Source organism: Tauraco erythrolophus, chromosome 9 (assembly GCF_009769465.1).
Source record: "Tauraco erythrolophus isolate bTauEry1 chromosome 9, bTauEry1.pri, whole genome shotgun sequence".
Taxonomy (NCBI): domain Eukaryota; kingdom Metazoa; phylum Chordata; class Aves; order Musophagiformes; family Musophagidae; genus Tauraco; species Tauraco erythrolophus.
Window position 1 is genome coordinate 6,662,488 of NC_141473.1, and position 16,245 is coordinate 6,678,732.

The window sequence follows — 16,245 nt, forward strand, 5'->3', positions numbered from 1 at the left end:
CCGCCGGCGGCACCGGGCGCGGGTCGGGACGGGCGTCCCCGGTTGGCTTTGCACGAGTGGCAGCACGCTCGCCCCGGCACACTTAGCGCGTCCTTCGGCGGGGGCATGGCCGCCCGTTAACTCCTTCCTACCGCCCCGTGCAGTGAGCGAAAGCACAAACCTCCTCCCCAAAGCTCCTTGCCCCGCGACTGGTAATTCGAGGTTATAATGGATGAATGAAAAATAATGTTTCTTCCCAAAGAAGGTGGTGGGCAGGCGTTGTTCTTCAGATTCGGCTGGTTTGAACTTTCTCAGCTCTTTGCAAATACAGGTCTGTGTCGCTCAGAATCCCATCGAAAGGCAAAGAGCGTGTCTGTGAGCTCTAAAGCGCCTCTTTCTCCACGGGTGCTGTATCGGCGTGTCGTGCACTCGGTGTTTAGTTCGAGGGAAGCGTACTTTACAATTACACCACTCGTAGTCATCTGACAGTCACACAAACAGCCGCAGATGCCTGTTGACAGTAAGTAGAAGACTGAGCGCGCAGTGTCCCTCAAGTGCAGGCGTTACGTACTGCAAAGCTCTTTGCTTCAAGGAATTAAAGGTATTTGCTCCTCAGAGATGGATGCTCATTACCGGAGTGTCTCTTACTTCAGAAAAACCTGCCTGCTCACACCCCTGCAGACAGTCAGGATCTCCTCCTGCTTGAGGCAGGAGCAAAGATCTCTCAGCACTGCTTGGCGCTGATACTCATCTTTTGACAGAGTGAGGTTTGTTTATCACGCTGACAAACCTAATAATAGCTCAAACTTGCTCCTTCATTCCTGCAGCTCTTCTGTCCTCCACATCCCTCACCCTCAGAACCACGCTGTGGTCCAACATAGACCCAGTTTTCTGTCCTCGTTGTGGTGCACCTTTGATTGTGAACGGATCCTTTTTTCCCAGAGCATTTACTTTCAGCTGTCTGTGTTATCACTATTACTGACTTATCTAGTTCCTACACCAACAAGTCACATACCGTGTGCATCTCACAATCAGTCCTGGACTGTGGTGCCTGTCCCTGGACATACCTCCTATCTTTGCGATCTCTCGTGCTCTCTCAGTGATATATAAGACCTCTGCCCAGCCTCACTAATGTCAGCAGTTGCTTCAAAAGACTGAATATCAGAGATTTATTCTGCTTCCAATCTGTAGAGATCTGCAGAGGAATTTCACTCTGTCTTGTAACAGAAAGGCATGCTTAGACCATATGTTCTCTGTAGCATATGCCAGAGTCTTTGCCAAATCAACAAAAGCAGCTGATTCAGACACAGGGGACACAGATGTTAAAAGGTCTTGCAGAAAAATTACTCGTGCAAGTTGAGGAAGTGATGCAGATGGGGTTTGTAGCTGATAGAGTGTAAACAGAGACATGAAGAATGGGGTTTCTTTGTTTTGCTGCAGCTGACAGCTAACCATAGCCTCAGCAGAGGTGATGAATAAGGTCAGCAAGTAGGTGAAAAAATAATAAAATGAACATTCGAAGGGGTCTCTAACAGGCTTAAGTGAGATATTTTTCGCAAGGGCACACCCTGCTAAGCAACAGAGGAGATTACATTTCACAGAAATTAGCACAGGCTAGTGATTCAAGCTTCACTTGAGCTGCTGCAGGAAAGAAACCCATGGGTGGGCAAGAATCCAGCTGGAGAGAGAGCAGTCTGGGCTGAGAAGGAAAAGCATTTTAGTGATTGAATTTAGCTGGCTAGACCTCATGCTTTTTCTGTTAATTACATTGTCTTCCTTGACAGGTAGGTTTTAGCCTGGTTTCTTGTGAAGGTGAAAGGATCCCCAGCTAGGTAGTAGGGGGGTCCTATGGGATAGCAGTTCAGGGATTATGCAATTCAGGGATACAGGATAGCAGTTCAGGGATTCACTTTTTGTTCTCTGATACTGTGCTGTCACTGAGCCATAACTGCAACCCTGAGGCAATATGGCTTCTAGTTTATGTTTTTATTAGCCATCCTTCAGATCAGAATGATTTATGAAAATGTTCATGTAGGAATACTGCCAAGTAAAAATCTTGGGTTCAGGAAAATTTGTGATTAAGATAAATCTCTGGAGTGTCTGGCTAATCTCAGATGAGACTCCAGGCTCAAGGTCTATATGTTCCGTTTCAGAAGTGAAAACAATCAAGAAACATTTGCTATTTTCTGTCTTCTTCATATAGGTACAAACACAGCAGCCCTGACTTCTCCAGGTGCCTGTCTATGCAGTGCTTTGCACATCCAGGAGTACTGGTCTAAGCATTTGCTCCAGGCTGTTCCATTACAACTAGGAACCACTTAATTGTAGTTACCCAGAGTTAATAAACTCTACAGAGTCTTAATGTGTTTATCTGTCTTGAAAATGGCATGCTGCCACATCTCCCTCGGTGGGTGGATCAGTAAATGTCCGCAGAGGTGATCTGCTTCATCTACTATTCACACGAGGACAGATCCGTCCGAGATGGCTGAGCGTGTTTGTGTGGACTGTCCTGCTGCAGAGAGCTCCCTCCTAATGCACTGCAGCTCTGGCTCAGGTTGTTGGAAGCAGCACTGTTGTAACAATATAATTGTTATTTGTTGTATAAACAAGTAGACATCTCTGGTGTGTTGGGAAACAACGTGTCTTGTGGTAAGCTCTAATTGACTTTCTACCTCCTGAGTACTGGTGGCAATTTGGCAGATCAGCTGAATAGAAAAGGCACTGTTAATCAGGACTGAGTTGAAACGTTGGTTCTAGATCAGGTATTGTAGAAAACTGTTATTGATGAACCTGCGGGTAAGTGATGCACATGGCATGTGCCTACTGCTGTGTTTCTAAGCAGGCATCAGTCCAAGTCCTCTGCTGGATGCATTTAAGATTGAGTCATACGAAAGCTCTGCTAATAAATGCAGTGAGCACACAGAGTTTCTCAATCTTCAGATTTGAGAGACATGATGAATCTACCAGCATGATTTCCTTTGCCTGACATTTCATCCAAATCCAGAGGATCGATAATGAATAGCCCAGAACTTCACTAGTTGCATTTTGAATGTCCTACTCTGGGTCTACAAATCATTTCAGCTAAAAGCAAAAAATTACAGATCAACTACAGATTCTCCGCTATCTATAACCAGAGAAATGGAGATGTTTGGCTTCACGGTTTGTTCAGAATTGTGGACTTGTTTGTATCAACAGTAGAAGAAAAAGAGGCACTGATAAAATTTGGCCCATTCTTCAGAAAATTAAAGATGCAAAGTGATTGATAATCTTGTACTAATCTGCCACTTATGCTACAGACCACCTTTGACGTGATTTTCTATGTTTCTTTGGTACAGAATTTAGTGTAACTGCTGATGAAGTAGATAGATGCCCATCCACAAATGGTCTGATCTGGTGCCCTCCGCTGTAGTGGGGCAGGCATTGTATGGTTTATATAGCTTGATCATATCATCTGCTTATTGGAGTTACAGTAACAATATGCAAATTATTTCATAGATAAATATAGTTCCTATGAACTTTAATAGAAGATGCAAAACATCAATGAGAAACAAAAGGCTGAGTGTACTGTCTAAATGGAGAAAAGCTTTTTAAACATACCTGTTGCAATCACAGTGCAACTACACTAAATCTGGGCGTTCACAAAACACATATTCGGATTTCCAAATTTCAGATTTTTTGAACATGAAAAAGACTCCAGAAGCTAATTCCAGTACAAAAAATTTTTTTTTTCTTTCGCCTTTTTATTTCCACCTGGAGTGCAACCTGCCTTGAATCAGGGAGTGAATCTGGCTGTGAACACAGCAAAACCAGCTTTAATTTCTGTTATCTGTATGCAGAGAAAGCAAAATTCAATCCAGAATATAGGCAGCAGAAGATTTTGCTGCTATATTTGCTCTGGATTTTTAGAGCTCTTCATTTTCCTAATATATTATGAATGGAGTATGTAAGCTAAATTAATATTTACAAAATAGGCATTGTTAGTTGACTGTTCCCTGCTCTTGAGCCAGTCAGTCAGAAGCCTAAGGAGACAGCTCTTTGGTGTAAGAGGTGGCTGTACCCAGGGAGCAGGGTAACCTTGCCTTACTTCGTTAGAAATCGGGAGAATGAATTAGAGCCAATCTCAGGCGGCGTTTTTAATTGCTGCAGTGGTCATCACCCATGAGTATTTACAGGCTTCCACCTAGTGGAAAAACTGCTGTGCTGTACTCCAGGCTGCAGTGACACAAATGGCTAGACATCTGGTTTACTTTTTCAAAGTTTACTAGCAAATACTGGTCCCAAAAAATCACCATTTCCAGAGCTGAGTGTGCCCAATAGCAGGCATGATACAGAGGCTGGGAAAAACAACTGGAAAGGGAACTTGAAAATCCTCTTTCATGAGTAAATTGATCCTTTTATGAGCAGTAGCAGAATATGGCACATGTGGAGGCAGCAGTTTTTCTCCATTTTCTGTGGGTACTGCAACTGATTTAATAACATTGGTGCTCTGTCCCTAATCATCCTTCCAAAATATTTTTATTCCCTCGAATTGAAGAAGCAGATGCACAGTCGATAGCATCTCTGTCTCTTTCTCTGGCACACTAGAGTCTCAAAGAAGGCAGCAGACTAAGAGGGAAAGAGAAACAAATGTGTGTCCTTCAGTTTCTGCTCCTTCTGGCTCTCTTTCTTGGAGCAGCGTCTGCCTGGGAATTCAGCTTTGGATGCGCGAGGGTTTCCTAGCCATACAAAGAGCTCTTTGGGCCCATGCCAGGAATGCAACCCCTCCACTTCTAGGAGTGTAGTTGGCTACTCAAGTCTGGCTCACTGATAAGAGCAGCTGCGAAGAGTTGGAAGAAGCATTAGTGCCTCCTCCCCCTTTCTCTTGGGAGCTGCTTCCAGCTAAGCTCTCACTCCAGGCTCCCACCAAAGCTACACCACAGCTGCACTACCATTATCACTATTTACCTACCTATGAAATCCATCATTCAGGGATTCAACAGGATGGGCAGATATGAGGTGGAGAGTTTCTGGACAGCGTTACCAGTTGCATCAGCTATCTGATCAACATAGACACCTACAGAGCTGCTCAGTGCTGCAAACGAGTGAGCAGGCAATGCTAAAACTCCTGGGTGGCACAGAACGTACACGTTATTTTAATGGAGAACCTTACCTTGTCTGTGCTGAGCTTTGAACTAACCAAAAAGTCAGGACAAATCTTCACTTGCACAATAACCTTCAGAAGATGAAATTATATACAAAACCATGCTTATAGGTATACTCATGAAAAAGTGAGTTTTGCCATGGTGAATTTTAATACAGTATGGAAATCCAAGCAGAAAATTTTAGACTGCATACTCCTGAAAAAAAAAAAAAAAAAAATCACAACATTCGGAGGAGGCATTTCTAAAATTCTCCTGATCAGAGGAGTGAATCCTACTCATTATAATAATTTTCCTCTAATTTCCTTGCTAAAGGAGTTGGGTAAACATTCCATCTCTAGCAGTGGCTGCCACTCATGTTCAGATGTGGATTTGGATAGGATGGCTCAGTGGTCACCACTTATGCCCATCAGCTTTGTCTCCTGCAGCATCCTACCCCTGCAACAGGAGGGACATGGGATGAAACATCTCCGCTACGCTGCAGTTGACAACCTGCGGGTTAATCTGAACTGTCACTGATTTCCTTCTCAAATTAGAACAGGGGACCCCACTGCTGCTCAACTGGCTGAGCCAGAGCTGCATTTCCAGTGTTTCTGAGAAAGACTGAAACCTGAATAACACATAAAACCTGTAGTTAATTGCAGCAATAGGGGAATACTTTCCAAAATTAATCCATTTTCTGAAACAGAAGATTAGATGATGCTTATCTTATTTTGCAGAACTGCTGTTGTTATAAATGGTGATAACAATCTTTTTTTTTCCCTCTAAATTCTGATCTGTAGTAGTTAAAAAGTTTGTTTCCAATCTTTAGCTCATTTTAATGAGAACAAGGCTGTTTTCCTTTCCCAGTGTTTATATTTCTAAATAGTCCAGTGCACTGGAAAAATAATTTTTTATTTTCAAGTGCATATTGCAAATTTTCTCATTTTCTTTCTATGTTCTCATATTTTATTTTATTTTATTTTTGGCTGAACATATCTATTCTGTATTCTTTAGTGGTTTAAATATCACCTCTATTGAAAAAAATTACAGACAGTGCAAAGCACAAAACAAGTGGATCTGATTTCCAGAGGGTTATGCTGGCATGAAAAGATCCTTGCTAAGCTTTAGGACAGCACAGCCTTCCTTTTGTTCCCTGGTGCTGGGAATGTGGCCTGGCAGTTAGCTGGAGTAGATCACTTCCAGTCTTCAGCAAATCCTGAGTTGCCAAAATAGTCTGCCTTGGCAAGGTAAGCGAGCCAGAGAGCAAGTCTGCTGCCCTGGTCTCTGCTTCCATCCCAGAAAACCATTTGAGATTTCTTAATTGTTGGTGATCTTCACTGAGAAAGAAATCTTTACATTTTTTTATCTTTGTGTAGAAAAATTGGAATATTACCCCAGAACAATCCCTTGCTTAGGGCATTCACCATGAATGTGGTTCAAGTCTCCTGGCTCTTACCCAAATCAGAGACTTTAACCTTTATTTCTTACAGTTGAGCTCTATACCACGAGATCATTGCATGTGCTTTTTCTGTCTTTTCTTTTTGTGAAAACTTTCCTGTCAAAGCTCATAGTCCTGAGAAAAGTTTAGTTTCAAGGAACCAGCAGGTTCCTTGGACCCTTTTAAATAGCGTCTTTTTAATTTTTAGCCTGGTCCTAACAAAAAGGTGTTTTTGCAGTCCTGCTGCCTGTCCATCACTCCTTTGAATCCACGGCCACTTTCACCTAAGTTTGAGCCGGAAGAATATTTTAAAAGCCATGGCATCCTGAGACACTCCATGGAAATCAACAGCTGGGCAGAGAAGAGAAACCCATACGAATATCTCCCAGTAAGTAAAGACAAGTAGAAGCCAGCTGCTCAACAGCTGGTCACTGGCTCATCAGCATGGCCATAGCCCTTGCCACGCAATAGAGTATTTTTGCTCAGTGGAGATGTTACCAGAAGCTTGGGAGAGGAAGAAAGACTAGAAATAACCAAATAATCCTTCTCATGATAAACTCAAGCACAGACATAGTTTTAATGTTGACAGTGTTTGTCAAGGTTATCTCCTGTAAGAAGGTGAGTGTGCTCCATGTGTATGTGTTTGATGAGTTTCTTTTCAAGGCATCAAAACATGGAAATACATGCAAAAAGCTAGCTCCATATCTGTGTTTGCTGAAGCCCATCCTGAATTAGGTACACGTTTTTGCTTTGAAAAGTTTGTATTAAGCCTTCACCCTCCACCGCTTCAATCGACAGGAGCAAACCAAGTTCCGAGACTGAAGTTCTGCGTATTTCAGCACGCTTTTTAGCTCCACATCGTCACTGGGAGCACTGCCAAGTCTGAACACCCAGGAAGAACTCGCACGAGACGCAACTGAGCACACAACGTTTGCAGTAATACCAAGCAGGCAGCAAGAGTCAGTAGAGTAATAAACAGTTTTAAAGATGGTCTCTTGCATGACTGAGCCCTTATGCTGAATACACAGTGTGGGATACTGTACTCTAGTAGTGTCTAGACAAATACATCTTACATAGTTTTTTTCTTCTCTAACATGAGTGCAGCTAGAAGATTTCCCAAAAGAAAATACATTAAGAGAATTTCAGGTTGCAGGTTTACACGCTCACTAGTGAAAGAATATCCAAGTGAATTTTGCACAGAATCCCCATCCTCTTTTTTGTAATCCACAGTTGTCTGTGCACACAGTTCCTCTTTTTGCCTGTTCAGGACTAAAGTCTTAGAAACAAAAGAAAAAAAAAAATGATGCAAGGTTGTACATTCATAGCACGGTGTGTTCATGTGACAGGAAATTATGTTTTAACTGTGCGATTAACGAAAGTGTAAAGAAGACACAGGAACCTAGTATAATATTCTTGTTCATCGTCATTTATCGTAATTAAAAAAATGTTGAGTGATTATGAAATATGCATAATGGACACACATTTCTTAAAAAAGTCTTGTGTCAGTAGTTTGGAATAACATCTCTTAGTTCTGAACAGGCAGATAAAGGCACATCTTACACAGTTCTGCACCACAGTTTTGGTACAATAAACTCTTGAATGGCAAGAATCAAAGCTTGTGGTAATTGTGATAAGCAGATTTAAGAGAATCATTATGTAGTCCAGGTGGTGGGAAATTTACAACAGATTGAAGTTACAGCAGCTATGCATTTTATAGTTTGGTTTGGAAATGTAACAGTGTCAATACATCTGGCAAGACTTTCTTGAAACGTAAGTCCTGTAACTTCATGTTTAGTGAAGTCCAGAGTAGAGAAAAGTATCGGAATTGGCTCCTTTTGTTAAGATGACCAGAGCTGCAGATGAACAAAGGGGACATTGGGACTGGGTCCATCTTCCATTCACTGCACACCAAGCAGACGTCTTCTGTTAACATGTCCAGGGAATCATATTCTCTCGGGTTATTTTTGCTCAGTTCAACAACAGAAACGAAGATGCTGTGAACATCCTGGCATTTGAAAGCAGCTCCAGTTAAGACAGAGATACAGTCCGCAAATGCCTTTTTGTTAGCTTCAGGAAAGCAAAACTGTATGAGTCTGTTTGTCTATTTAGCTGACTGATTTTGTCAGATCACACTTTGCTCCTGTTAGCCCTGTGGGATCACATCCAATGTTTTTTCAGAGTTTAGACTATGATCAAATAGGAACAGTGTGGCATAACAGAAGGGTTTATTTTATTTTAGGATACATGCGTGTTTTCTTGTTGCAAACTAAGAGTTGACAAATAGATGACAAATTCTGGATGGCATGTGAAGTAAACTTTCATTAAGCTGGCAGCGTCTTTATGTTTATTTTTGGTGGAATGACCTTTCAAGTGTAAAGGCCCTAGATGCTTCCTGATTAAGTTATACTTCCATGTGAGAAACACTTTCAGCTCAGAGGAATTATGTGGGAACAATTGATGAAGATATCTTTGGCTTTCTTGCAGTCTCCTGGTCAAACTGTAAGATAACTGAGGGTGGGGGGAAGGGAGAACGACAACACATTTACCTGAAACATAAAACTGAAATGTAATTTGCTTTTTCTTATTGCAGTTCCTAGTGCTGCCTCTCATTACTGCCTGTCATTACAACCAAATGTTTTAGAAGAGTTGATGAGGTCAATGAGCTACATGAAAAAAGAGAACTGATTCTTCTGATTTAGACCTGTAGGTAAGATTTCTTCCTCTTGGAAAAAGGTAATTTATGTTAAAATAAAAGAACATTTCAGTGCAGCTAAAATAAAAGAGCATTTCAGTGCAGCAAACTGAGCCTTCTTTGTGTTTTCTCATGTTTTAAAGTTTTAATCATTTGACTATTTCTTTTCCATTCGCTTGTGCATTACTGTTAATTAGTTTACATCGCTCAGCTCCCATCCTGACCAAGCTCTGATCTCCTGCCTGTCTGCTCTGAGTATGCCTCTGTGTGTGTGCTTAGCAGTTGCAAAATTCAAATAGCTCAGACTATCAGCCCTGTCATCTTGTAAATGTCAACCTTTCAGCTAAGTCAGATAAAACATAAATACATCTCATTTAGATGAAGCGTTAAGTTTTTTTAAGAGAAATGAAAACAAACCCCAAACACACAACCAAAACCAAAACAACAAAAAAACAAGGTCAGGAGTGGAAAGCATGTTCTCAGGACATGATTTAAGTTAAGGCTCCCTTCCCAGTTGTACTCCGTAATTCTGTGCTAAATCCCGGTTAGCTCAGAGGAGTCTGATCAGTCTGACCAAGGGCTGGGTAACAGTTGTGAGGACACCTCTGAATTTTGCCCCAGGTGTTTCTGTTACACATCTGAGAGCTTCCATATTTGAAGAGTTATTTTAAGTCTCACTACACCTGCTGTACTTTGAAAGGATAATTTGATCTGTAAAGGAAGACAAATTAAAGCAATTAGATTTAAAAGAGGCTGGATATCAAGACTAATCCTCTCGCTATTGAAGTGAGGATGACAGAAAGCAAAAACAATATTGTATTTAAGTCTTGTTTCCTTCCTCTTGCTTCTCAGCAGAGCTCTGACCTGGCTGTCCTGCACCTTACAGCATCACTGCTGCTCTGCATTGTGCTGGATGAGAATAGCCCCCCTAAAGGCGCTCTCAATGGACTGAACTCTCAAAAGTGTGCTGCACCCCAAATTTCTCCCCTCCTGCCCTGTACCTTCTTTCTTGCTTCTAGGAAAGCAGTGGTGCCAGAGGCTCCAGTGGCTTCTGCCTCTTGGGGTGTCCCTGTTCCTAATCCGACGTTGCCTTCCAGGTAGAGCTCCAGTGGTCTAAAATAACAATTAGGAATGAGAACCTTTGTTTTCTTTTGATTTCATCCATAAACCTGTAAAATGCAGGTTCCTTAGGAGAAAAAAAAAAAAAAAGAGCATTTTGATTTAAGAGCTGAGGTGAAGACAAGTTAGCAAATCATCACTGCAAAATTTCACTGCCACAGTACAGCTTCCAGACTTGCCGTGTGTCATTAAGAATAAAGTATGCAAGCTAACAAGTTCTATTAGATAAGCTGCTCTGACAAAGAGATAAATCAAGAGGCTAGTCCAAAACAATTCCTTTGTTAGTTTATAGTTAGCGAAAACTGTTTGCAGGGAATGTTGTTGTACCATCAGCTGCCCACTGGAATAAGTAGAGTGGTGCTGGAAAACCTAATTTGTCATTTAACTCCTTTATAATTTGATAACTCCTTCATTTTATTACTAATGCTTCCTGCCTTCTTTGTCAGTCATAGGTGTGTTGAAACAGAGGGCTGCTGACCTGGAACATCCTAGAGATTTTGTTTGCCGGCAGTTTCAGATGAGAACTGCTGTATCTTGCTGGAAAATATCATTGGTGTGTCAGGAGATGGAAATATCTCTACAGACTTCAGTTTCTGTTTTACATTATTTTACAAATTTAATGACAGACACTTCTCTTTTGCCGAGGGATCTTCTTATTAAGTAATTCTTCATAAAAAAGCAGTAAAGAAGCTTTAGAGAGCTGCAACATAAATATTAAGTGTTAGTTCTCATTAAATGGTACATGTCGCTGTTCGAAAAAGTCTCTTGCACAATCAAGAAGTGTCCTCAAGCCTTTCTATGTCGGTGGAGAAAACCACCCAAGTACAGCTGAAAAGCTGATCCTTTCACTACAGCACAAGGTTTACTCTCTTGATTGTGTTTGCCTGAAACTCAGATCCACTAATTTTGACCTCGTTCTTAGGTAATAAAACAGCTACGAGGTATCATTTAGCTCACATTACTCTCTGTCCAAACGGGCTGCCAGAACTTCTTCAGCAAAAATAAGCATTTAACTCCGACGAGTGGGATCTAGTGTCTGCAGTCGATCCTCTGACACTGATTTTCAAGTAGAACAACAGGTTTCAATCAAGGGGCAGCTCTGGTTATAAACAACTGACAAATTTATTTGCAATCTTTTGGACAGGCGGGATATTGACTAGAAAGAAATATTTTCAAATCAGCCAGCCTGAGCAATCTGTACACAGGGATCTTCGAGGAATGAGCTGAAGTTTCTCATCCTGCTAATAATCACAATAAATTCTGGAATAGTAGAGAAATTCCAGAAAATGGATTAAACACAAACATTGTGTAAAAATTCAAAAAAGCATGGAAAAAAAAAAAAAGATGACTCATGTAACTTTAACCAGCTTTAAATAAATTAACAAAAAGACCACTTGGGGTTTAGTCCCTAAAAAGTGATTATATGGACCATAAGCCTAGTCAATAGTCCTTATGGCATTTTTTAAGGAGGTTGCTGCTTTGGTTGATAAAAATACCCACAGATATAAAATGGGGCATTGTACTTAAGGAATTATTGTCTTTCTGTAACACCAAATTACATTCTGTTAAGCAAATCAGATGTCTAGAAAGGTATCAACGTATATATCAGACAGATTATCAGCTAATTAACAAATCTCAAAAAGGTACTTGGTAATGGGAAAACGTAATCGCATAGCAGTGTTTCCCGAGAAGTTCTGCTGGGATCAGTGCTATCCAAAACTCTGAATACTGCAAATCTGTCAGTCTTTATACCTAGCAGAAAAACTTAGCTTCCAGTTTGTACTTTGAGAAGGTTTCTCAGCGTTTGATTGCTTTATAAGGTGTTTCACTCCTTGGATGTTGATGTAATTAACTCTACAAAGTACAGGGGGGTACACCCACCTTTTGAGTTGCAGGGACCTTACATATCTCTAGAGCTGAAACAAACCTTAGTTGCTTTCTAAACTCAGGTCAAGAAGACAATTTGTGTCAACTGATGTTTCATTTTCTAGTGAATTGTCCAGCCATTTCCTTGGCTGTGTCCTCAGCTCTGGTGAAGGTTTTCTGCAACACCTCAGACTGGTATAAGGAACTGATGCTGGGTTCCTACAAAGGCCTCTTTGATTTCATAGATGGAAAAGCATGAAGTGGTTAAGAAACTTCTTAAGCATTTTTGTAGCTGTTCATTTTGGAGTTGTTCGGCACTAATTATGTCCGTTATCAGTTCTTCATGCTGTTCCTACACTCTCAAATGACTAGAAATATAAAATAGAAGCACCAGTGCTGTAAGTTTTGATTAATACAATCTGGGAAGCTTGAACTCAGGAAATAATTTTTCCTGCATTTAAAAAAAAAAAAAAAATTATTGCTGCATTCAACAAAAATACTTGCACTGTCAGGGACTTGGCAGTTATGACAGTGATGCCCATTATTAATGCTAGTCAGTAATGGACACTTATGTCACAGCACCTCATCTGTCACGCTGCATCGTCTCTTGTAGCTATAAGCACTGGAAACTATCCTGTCACTCAGAATCCCTGGGATTCACTCCCTATAGGCCAAATAACCAAACATGTGAAACAAATAATTTCATTTATTGATCTGGGGGGAGAGAGAGAGAGAGAGAGAGAGGGAGGTCACAAGTGGTGTTCCCCAGGACTCAGTACTGGGGCCAGTTCTGTTTAGTATCTTTATCAATGACCTGGATGAGGGGATCGAGTGCACCCTCAGTAAGTTTGCAGACAACACCAAGTTGGGTGGGAGTGCTGATCTGCTTGAGGGTAGGAAGGCTCTGCAGAGGGATCTGGACAGGCTGGATCGATGGACTGAGGCGAATTGTGTGAGATTCAACAAGGCTTGGGTGCTGGATCCTGCGCTTGGGTCACCACAGCCCCGTGCAGCGCTACGGGCTTGGGGAAGAGTAACTGGAAAACTGCTCAGTGGAAAAGGTCCTGGGGGTGTTGGTCGACAGCCAGCTGAGTAGGAGCCAGTGGTGTGCCCAGGTGGCCAAAAAGGCCAATAGCATCTTGGCTTGTATCAGAAACAGTGTGGCCAGCAGGATCAGGGAAGTGACTGTCCCTCTGTACAGCAGGATCAGGGAAGTGACTGTCCCTCTGTACTTGGCACTAGAGAGATTACAACTTGACTACTGTGTTCAGTTTTGGGCCCCTCACTACAACAAAGACATTGACTTGCTGGAGCGTGTCCAGAGAAGAGCAATGAAGCTGGTGAAGGGTCTGGAGCACAAGTCTCATGAGGAGCAGCTGAGGGAACTGGGGTTGTTTAGCCTGGAGAGAATGAGTTTCAGGAGAGACCTTATTGCTCTCTACAACTACCTGAAAGGAGGTTGTAGTGAGATGGGGGTCATCGGTCTCTTCTCCCAAGTAACAGGTGATAGGACAAGAGGAAATGACCTCAAGAGGAGGTTTAGATTGGATATGAGGAAAAATTTCTTCCCTGAAAGGGTTGTCAAACATTGGAACGGGCTCTCCTGGGAAGTGGTTGAGTCACCATCCCTGGAGGTATTTAAAAGACGTGTAAATGTGGTGCTTAGGGACATGGTTTAGTGGTGGACTTGGTGGTGTTAGGTTAATGGTTGGACTTGATGATCTTCAAGGTCTCTTCCAACCTAAACAATTCTGTGATTCTAGGATTCAATGATATATCATCTATATATCCAGACCTGTATATCTTCTGACATGACCTTTCTCACTCACTCACTCAGTACTTTTAAAAAAGTTTCCCAGGCAATGCTGGGGAAAAAAAGCAGAGAAAAACAAGGCTTAAAGGGCATGAAATGAGGACAGTTTGTGTGAAACTTTATTACAGCTCTAGTGCAAGGTCTTTTTAAGGGAAGAGAGGAATAATACTTAATGCTGTTTTGATTGTTTTTTGGACATAGCCGGTCATTTTGCATACAGCAGAATATTTAAATTATTTTGGTATCATAATCTCTACAAAACTACCTGTCTCTGAAAGAGAAGGTGACTGTTTTACATCGCTGCTATAAATCAAGCGTCTCTTCTCAGAGCAGTATATGGAATTAAATTATTTGTATAGATGCATACTCCAGTTTAATTAGCCCACAGACCTTACCAGGGGGCATTGCTAATCCAAATATACCGCACCAAGACTGCAGTCTGCCAGGTATGGGTCACAGAGATCCAGTAGCAGATTTTCCAGGAGCTACAGAGCGGTGCGAACTCCCGCTGTGCTGTCGGTTAATTTGCAGCTCCCAGTGCAGGCGCTCCCGAATGCCACACAGATGGTTTGCATCAGGAGTCAGTTTGTCCGTGCTATAGGAATAAGTGGTTTATGTCAGGTCTCAGACTCGGGCATACACAGGGCAGCATGCAGGCTGCTTCAAAGCCATATGCAGCTGGCGTTTGCCCCCTGCCACATGTACCCACCACCTCGTCTCCCTGTTGTTTGTGCCTCCTTCCACCGCCGTTACCAGTATCTGACGAAAGAAGTGTTTGATCCCTGCTGGATATGCAGATTATTTATATGCAGATCTTTGGCTATTCAAACCCCTCGATTAGAGTATTCCAGCAATTCCTTATGTATTCAACCTTCTGTGGTTTTAATACATTTTAAAAAGTTACTTAAGCCACTTATATCCGCATCTATGAGCTAGAATAGCTTCTTCCAGAAATACATGCCTGGCAACAGTCTTGCATGTTTAAGTTAAAGATGGGAAAACATTACTGTATGAGCAGCAGGCATGAAAATATCTATTTTGCTAAGTATATAGGCAGTTTTCTCCATGATGTTACTATTTTGGAAGAGGGAGAGTATTTAAGAGTACTTGAATATTCAGTATGCATACAAATTGAATTCCTTCCAGAGTAAGAGTGCTGTGATTATTCTGCAGTAACTGCGCGTGAGGATACTCGTACCCTGCCTATGCAGAGCTATTCTGATCCATATCCTCATTGACAATTCCTAATTTAACATCTCACTAGCTAAAGAAACGCTACCATAAAAATTCTTCTATTAAGCCTTATTTTTTTTCTAGAGAGAACAGTTTAACGTTAGCAAGGATTTTTGTGTTTGATGTCAAATGGAGAGCACTTCCAGAAGAGTTTCCAGAAACCATTGCTCGATGCCTCTGCTGAAATTGCTGACGAGTGATGATGATGCACAAGGCTTCTTCCTTTGAAACTAGAGACATCGTCACCGCTCTGCTGTCGTTGGTCCTGAGTTCTGCTTTGTGATGCCATCTGTTTGGGGTTCTAAGTGCCAATTAACGGCACTTTCTCCTGTGCCTATGATAGAGATTGGTTTCATGGTCCCAAATACCTGTGCCCTACAGGACGCTTCCTACGAAACGCCTCGTTACGGTGTACATGGAACAAAATGGGACCGACAGGCCTCTTGCTCCATCCTCGCTGCCCCTGATGAGCCCCCGGAGCGTGACACACCTCGTAGCAATCTTTGCCGCTGACGCCGTACGTACACACCGCGGCACCTGCGGACAGCCCGGCGGTGTTACCGGTACCCTGTGCGGGCAGTATGTAAAATCACGCTCTTCGCTTGCGGATGCGACACGCCGCAGCACATCACAGCCCCAATCGCGCTCCCCTCCGCCGAGCACACGGCAACACGACCAACATTCACAGGACGAGCCCCCTGAGATGCAGCGCGTCGCTTTATTCGCCATTTATCCACATACTACCCCCATGCCTCTGAGCCTGTCCCCCACCGGACAGAAACCCCCGGGGAGCTCTGGTCCGACACGGGCTTTCCCCAGACGACTCCCAAGGCGTTCCCGAAGGCCGCGCCCGGTGCCGGGGCCGAACTCTGTCCCGCTCGGCCCCGGCGCCGGCGCGGACGAGCGAATCTTCCCGGGCCGCTCGCGGCCAATCCGCGCCGCGCGGCCTGACCGCCCGCCGCCCCGCTCCCGCCGGGCATGCCGG